Source organism: Schistocerca piceifrons, chromosome 7, assembly GCF_021461385.2.
Source record: "Schistocerca piceifrons isolate TAMUIC-IGC-003096 chromosome 7, iqSchPice1.1, whole genome shotgun sequence".
Classification (NCBI taxonomy): Eukaryota; Metazoa; Arthropoda; class Insecta; order Orthoptera; family Acrididae; genus Schistocerca; species Schistocerca piceifrons.
In genome coordinates, this window is record NC_060144.1 from 192,519,222 (window position 1) to 192,526,932 (window position 7,711).

Sequence of the window (7,711 nt, forward strand, 5' to 3'; positions counted from 1 at the left end):
GAGGAAGATCACACTCATCCAATAACAGAGGAAGATGCCGAATTATCTACAGTATTCGAACGACTACATTTTAAGGAACAAGAAGACTGCATTGTGTCAACAGAAGAACCAGCTGGTGCAGATTTAAATGTAGTAATTGAACCATCACACACAACTCCACAAAATGAATTTGAAATAAATCAAACTGCAAAAAGAGACAATTAGCAACTTTTGAAGTTGCACAAATACAAAGGAAACCAACATAGAGAATACAAGCAGTTCCTCACTACTTCGCAGAAGATTTTTTATTCCACAGCCAGAGAAAGAGAAGATGGACAAGACAAATAATAAGATCTACAGTGTGGTCACATATCAGTCTCCAATTACAACAGATTTTCAACAACTCTAGGGCCGTCAAAAGGAATAGATCATTAAAGTCTTGCACAAAATATTCAATATTTAGACAACAGAAAACAAAAGAATTAGAAGTCGTCCTGAGTGAAATACAATCAGATTTATTATCATGCCTTCAAGACCATGAAGTAAATGAAGCAGAGCTTTACAGTCTAATAATTAATAAGAGATTATGATACAATTAATTATTTCTATAGAGCAAAACATAAAGATGAAGGTGTTGCTACATATGAGAAGAAAATTGGAAGTCTATAAGATATTGAATATTGTAAATGTATAAACCTTCCAGTACATGTCGAAAAAGATTTTGAAATTATTGGCACAATGAGTGAAGAACTAAGAATTTCTTACATATACAAGTATCCAAGCGATAATATTGCAACTTTTATTTTTAAAATGAAGGATGTTATATGATGTGAAGGGTACTCAGTCTACAATGACAAATATATGACACTATCCTCATTTTGCTTTGGGCAACTGGTCAGATAGATCAGTACCAACTAGGTCTATCTGTTTGCTAGTAATTATACTTTGCTAATAGCCTCTTCATCTTTGGTTGTTAACTTTGACTCTCAGACATCTATCATAAGTGGTGAGACATTTCCTGACCCCCTCTCCCCTGAAATATTATGGCAGTACACAGTGTCTTGAATTTTTGGTATGCATTTCAACACACCACAGTGACCAGAGCTTTCATGTGTGTACTTGATGAATGTATCAGTGTACTTCTCAGGCAAAAAGACTTTCCATATGCCATTATCTGGGTTGAGTCTATAGAATAATATGCCTTCTTGAACTTGACAATATAGATATACTTTCTCGTAACTTTACTGCCCCAAGTAACTTCTGACTAGTTCTCTCAAACTGACTGCAAATTATCCTGATATCTTTCAATCCCTTCATATACATAATTTAGAAATTTCTCTCTTGATTTCCATTTCCATGCTTATCATCACCCCACCACTGGTTACCTAGCCAAATATCAGCAATAATGTTCTCTTTTCCTTTAATGTACTCTTATGTACAATCAAACTGTTGTAAATAAACTGCCCAACTGGTGATCCTCCCATGATACGATTTAAATTCATGAATATAGCATATAGCTTTATGATCTGATTTAATTTGTATTTTAAGGCCAGGTAAATAATTCCTAAATTTCTTAAACCCCCAAACTACTGTTAAAAGCTCCTCCATTTGATGATGTAAATCTTTTAATGTTTTTGTAAAGTGCTGCTTGGAAATGGAACTGAAGGGTGTTCTATAACCCCATTTACAACCTTTTCCTGAAACAAGTGAATACTCAAGTCTGAATCACTGGTATTGGCGATTAAACAGAATGGCAAAGAACGATCCAGTCCATGTAGAATTTCACTCTTACTTCATTGTTCTTTTATCTAATCTAATGAAAGGCAATTTGATACTCCTCACTCTTCTTTTTCAACAGGTGTATTTAAAGCTGTAGTCCCAACATATTCTCTGTAGAAAGAATGATGTGAGGTCTCTCTCAACATTGGCTTATGAAATTTTGTAACGCCTTGGATTTTACAACTGTCAGGCAAACTTTCCCCCTGTGCTATTTTGTGGCCAAGAAAGTGAAGTTGTTTCAGTGCAAATATGCATTTCTCTAACTTCAAAGTCATACCCCCATCTCAGTTTTCCTTAATGAACGTATATGATCTTTCCAGGTCTTAGAGGATAATAGAATGTCATCTACATAAATAGTTCCTTTCCCAAAACAAAATCCAATCCTCTAATAGATATGGCTACAAAGACATTCAATCCAATTGGAACCACATAATACTGAAAATACTTACCATTGTAAAATATGCTGTATAATTTCTAGAGTCATATTCTAATTCAGTTTGATGAAAACCAGAAATCAGGTCTAGTCATGCATTTTACATTTTCAAATTTATTGAGTAACTCATCTGTTTTCTGGGTGATCAGTACTTGTTCAAATGTCTAGAGTCCAGAACTAGGCTAATCCCACCATCTCGTGTAGAAACTACCACTAATTGGTTATTTTACTGGCTACAGCATCCTTCACTAACCATGACTTCTGCAGTTTCTTTCATTCCCTTTTAACTGCTTTTCTTCCACAGAAGGATACACATAAGGCTAAATGAGAAAAGGGTCATAAGGTTTCAACTTAAGTTTACATTGATATCTCTTCATTCTACCTGTTCCCTCATCAAAAGTAACATTATAATCCCAAAAAAATTTGTAGTTCCCCTTTTTACTCTACACTCCAAGTTTCTGCTTCACCTATCTCTCTGCCACAAGTTCACTATAAGACTCGTCAGTAATTTCAAACTTTCATCTTCCTCATAATATTCGCTATCATCGAATTTTTCTATCCTCTTGATCTCACTGCTGTTACTGTTATTTATCATCACAATGTCTATCTCCCAAGAAATTTCTCTCTTACAATCGGTAAATGACAATTTTATCTCATTACAATTAGAACAAATGTTAGCCTTGATAATGTAATTCATTCCTAGTATTAATCTATCATTCAAATCCTCAATTTTTAAATAGTCCTGCTCAAAAGAGACATCATTTATCTTAAAAACCAATAGGGCATATCTGGCAATAACTACGCTACTTTTTCCAGTAGTACCTTTAATGTTGACTCCAGTTAGAGGAATCTCAGTAAAAATCTCCCCATTTGTATTTCATCTCTAAGCTTTTTTGATATTCCACAAATAGGTATTCGATGTCAACCAGGAAATTACCTCTCCAATTATTAGTTTGAACACAAGTATATGGACTCCACTGTATATCACAATTTTCAATGTTTCTACTCACCATATAGTATACATGCTGAGTCGTGATAGGCACAACAAAAAGATTCACGGAGTTAAAGCTTTTGGCCATTAAGGCCTTTGTCAGCAGTAGACACACATATACACACGCACACATATTCACTCATGTAAACGCAACTTGCACACACATCTGTGGTCTCAGGGAGCTGAAATCAAACTACAAACAGCAGCACCAGTGCATGATGGGAGTGGCGACTGGAAGGGGGTAAGGAGGAGGCTGGGGTGGGGAGAGGGAGGGATAGTATAGTGGGAGTAGCGGACTGTGAAGTGTTGCAGTTTAGACGGAGGCCAGGAGAGAAAGTGCGGAGGGGGGAGGGGGTAGTAGCATAAAGGAGAGATATAAAAAGAAATTAAAAGACTGGGTGCGGCGGTGAAATGACGGCTGTGTAGTGCTGGAATGGGAACAGGGAAGGGGCTGGATGTGTCAGGACAGTGACTAACGAAGGTTGAGGCCAGGAGGGCTACGAGAACATAGGATGTATTGCAGGGAAAGTTCCCATCTGTGCAATTCAGAAGAGCTGGTATTGGTGGGAAGGATCCACATGGCACAGGCTGTGAAGCAGTCATTGAGATGAGGGACATCACGCTAGGCAGCTTGTTCAGCAACAGGGTGGTCCACTTGTTTTTTGGCCACAGTTTGTCGGTGGCCGTTCATGTGGACAGACAGCTTGTTGGTTGTCATGTACACATAGAGTGCAGCACAGTGGTTGCAGCTTAGCTTGTAGATTACATGACTGGTTTCATAGGTAGCCCTGCTTTTGATGGGATAGACGAAGTTTGTGATCGCACTGGAGTAGGTGGTGGTGGGAGGATGTATGGGACAGGTCTTGCATCTAGGTCTATTACAGGGGTATGAGCCATGAGGTAAGGGATTGGGAGCAGGGGTTATGTAAGAATGGACGAGTATATTGTGTAGGTTCGGTGAACGGCGGAATACCGCGGTAGGAGGGGTGTGAAGGATAGTGGGTAGGACATTTCTCATTTCAGGGCACTACAAGAGGTAATTGAAACCCTGGCAGAGAATGTAATTCAGTTGCTCCAGTTCCGGGTGGTACTTAGTTACGAGGAGAATGCTCCTTTGTGGCCAGATGGTGAGACTTTGGGAGGTGGTGGGAGACTGGAAAGATAAGGCATGGGAGATTTGTTTTTGTACAAGGATGGGAGGATAATCATGGTCAGTGAAGGCTTCAGTGGGACCCTCGGTATATTTTGAGAGGGACTGCTCGTCACTGTGGATGCGTCGACCATGGGTGGCTAGGCTGAACAGAAGGGACTTCTTGGTATGGAATGAGTGGCAGCTGTCGAAGTGGAGGTACTGCTGGTGGTTAGTAGGTTTGATGTGGGCGGAGGTACTGATGTAGCCATCTCTGATGTGAAGATCAACATCTAGGAAGGTGGATTGTTGGGTTGAGTAGGACCAGGTGAAGCAAATGGGGGAGAAGTTGATGAGGTTGTGGAGGAACGTGAATAAGGTGTCCTCGCCTTCAATCCAGATAGCAAAGATGTCATCAATGAATCTGAACCAGGTGAGGGGTTTAGGATTCTGGGTTTTTAGGAAGGGTTCCTCTAGATGGCCCATGAATAGGTTAGCATAGGATGATGGCATACAGGTGCCCATAGCTGTACCGTACATTTGTTTGTAGGTAGTGCCTTCAAAGGAGAAGTAATTGTGGGTGAGGATATAGTTGGTCATGGAGACTGGGAATGAGGTTGTCGGTTTGGAATCCATAGGGCGTCTGTAAACGTAGTGTTCGATAGCAGTAAGGCCATGGGAATTAGGAATGTTAGTGTATAGGGAGGTGGCATCAAAAGTGACGAGCAGGGCACCGTGTGGTAAAGGGACAGGAACTGTGGAGAGTCAGTGGAGGAAATCGTTGGTGTCTTTTATGTAGGAGGGTAGATTCCGGGTAATAGGTTGAAAGCGTTGGTCTACAAGAGCAGGGATTCTCTCAGTGGGGGCACAGTAACTGGCCACAATGGGGCATCCTGCGTGGTTGGGTTTGTGGACTTTAGGAAGCATGTAGAAGGTGGAAGTGCGGGGAGTGGTAGAGGTAAGTAGAGAGATGGACTCTGGGGAGAGGTTCTGGGATGGACCTAAGGATTTGAGTACTGGCTGGAGATCCTGCTGGATTACTGGAATGGCATAGCTGTGGCATGGTTTGTAGGTGGAAGGATCTGACAGCTGGCTGAGTCCTTCCGCCACGTAATGCTCGCAATTCAAAACAACAGTGGTGAAGCCTTTGTCAGCAGGTAGGATTATAAGGTCAGGGTCAGTTTTTAAATGGTGGACTGTTGTTCTTTTTGCAGCTGATTTAATATTTTTAATTTCTCTTTATTTCATTCCTTTACGCTACTACCCCCTCCCCCTCCGCACCATCTCTCCTGCACTCTGTCTAAACTGCAATATTTCACTGTCCTTCACTCCCACCATACTTCCCCGTCCCCCTCCCCACCCCAGCCGCCACCAGAACCCCACACAGTCGCCACACCCATCATGCACTTGTGCTGCTGTTCATAGTGTGGTTTCAGCTCTCTGAGACAGCAGATATGTGTTCTCGTTGCGTTTACGTGTGTGTGCGTGTGTGTGTGTGTGTGTGTGTGTGTGTGTGTGTGTGTGTGTGTGTATGTGTGTCTACTGCTGACAAGGGCCTTAATGGCCGAAAGCATTAATTATGTGAATCTTTTTGTTGTGCCTACCGCAACTCAACATCTCCGCTATATGGTGATTAGCAGCTTTCCTTCTCTGGATAGCTACATTCCATCCTGGATTTTCCATTGTTTAGTTGTCAATGTTTTCATCTTCATACAACGAATTCATTTCTATCTCCCTGAAACCCATACTTTTCTTTTGTTCTACAGATTCTCCACTTTTTACAGACTGTAACTATCCCAACATCACTCTGTAATTAGTGTCTCTTCATTAAGCTCAAAATTCACCCTCTGCATTTTGTATGTTTGTCCTGAGAAATTCCCTTAAAACATCAAGCATTTCACCTTCCATTACCAACCTTATCAAAATGATGAGAAGTAACCTTCAAAATTTCATCACACATCAGCTCACTTTGCTTACTGACATCAGAACAAGTGGACATTATTTCACTGATTCTATACATTATAAGCCAATCATCATGTTCGTCCCTGTTCTTCACCAAATCATTGTCAAGACCTACAATCACACCTTTATCATCAATCTTTCCTCTTTAATCTCAACATAAATCAGCCCATCTAATTCTTTACAAAGCTTAACATCATCATCACTTTCAACATCAGAAACATCATGCACTGCATCAATATCTAAATAATCATCCATAACATCACTGTTCACAATACAAGCACCAAAACTATCGCCATTATCGTCATAGCTACTGCCTATCCTATCTTATTTTCCCTGAGGTTCATAATTCTCTATCTCGACATTCAATTTCAGCACAAATAGGTACACCACTTCCCCCTATATATTCATCACTCATTCACATCGCAAAAGCCAACCCATTGCAGTAATTATCATCACTAGTATCTTTACTCAAAATTCTGTTACAGCTGCAATTTCATCAAATAAGCTTCTCAAGACATCGTCATCAAAATCAACTTCGGCCCTCTGCTTCTTATTTTCTTATACTTTTATTTCCCTTAACATATCTTTCCAAAATTCTCTCCTAAAATCTATCCTGTTTAACTGGTATGAACTACTGTAATCTTTACTCTGGAACCCCTCTGAAAAATGCCTCTTCCTCTCCTAAAATTACTAGCCTGACTTTGGTATCTATATTCTCTTGCTCCAAACCGACAGGGACCTCATGAAGTGTTAATTAGTTTTTCGATCGATTCCTTCTGTTTAATTCCTTTTATGGAACCTTGTACCATCATCTTCCCATTGCTTACTTCTTTTCTCATGAAGCCTTTTTTCAGCCCTTCGTTTATTATTTCAGTTATTATTTCTCCTGTCATTATCTCAGTGTCAGTTATTCCAGTGATTAACCATCCTATTACTATTATCATGGTAATTATTTCTGTTATCTCTTCTACTGTGTCTGTCGCTATGATGATCGTTGGGCCATCCCTCACCATGATAAAAATCCATGTTCTCCTTGCCTGTCCCTCTTTCTCTCATTTCTTTCCCATGTGATATCTAGTTTATCAATGCATATTAAAAATTGTTTAATATAGTCATCTGGTGTGTATACTACCCCCCTACTGTACCTTACGTGACAAATGTCTCTTTAATGCATCTATTTGGATTGTCTTATCTTATGGTTTATCTAAGTGTACAAGTGTTTTATGTAACTGCTCACAAAAATCTTTCATACGAATTCTACCTTCTTTGTAACATGTTCAATTCAAGATTTTTGATTTCATCTTAATTTGTATCTTTTTCGAACAAAATTTATTCAAAGAACGTTTTTCGAACTCTTCAAAAGTCACATCTGTATGTGTATCCTGATTAGGTCACAACAGCGCCTCCACAACAAAAATTTCTTTGCTAGTTTAATTTT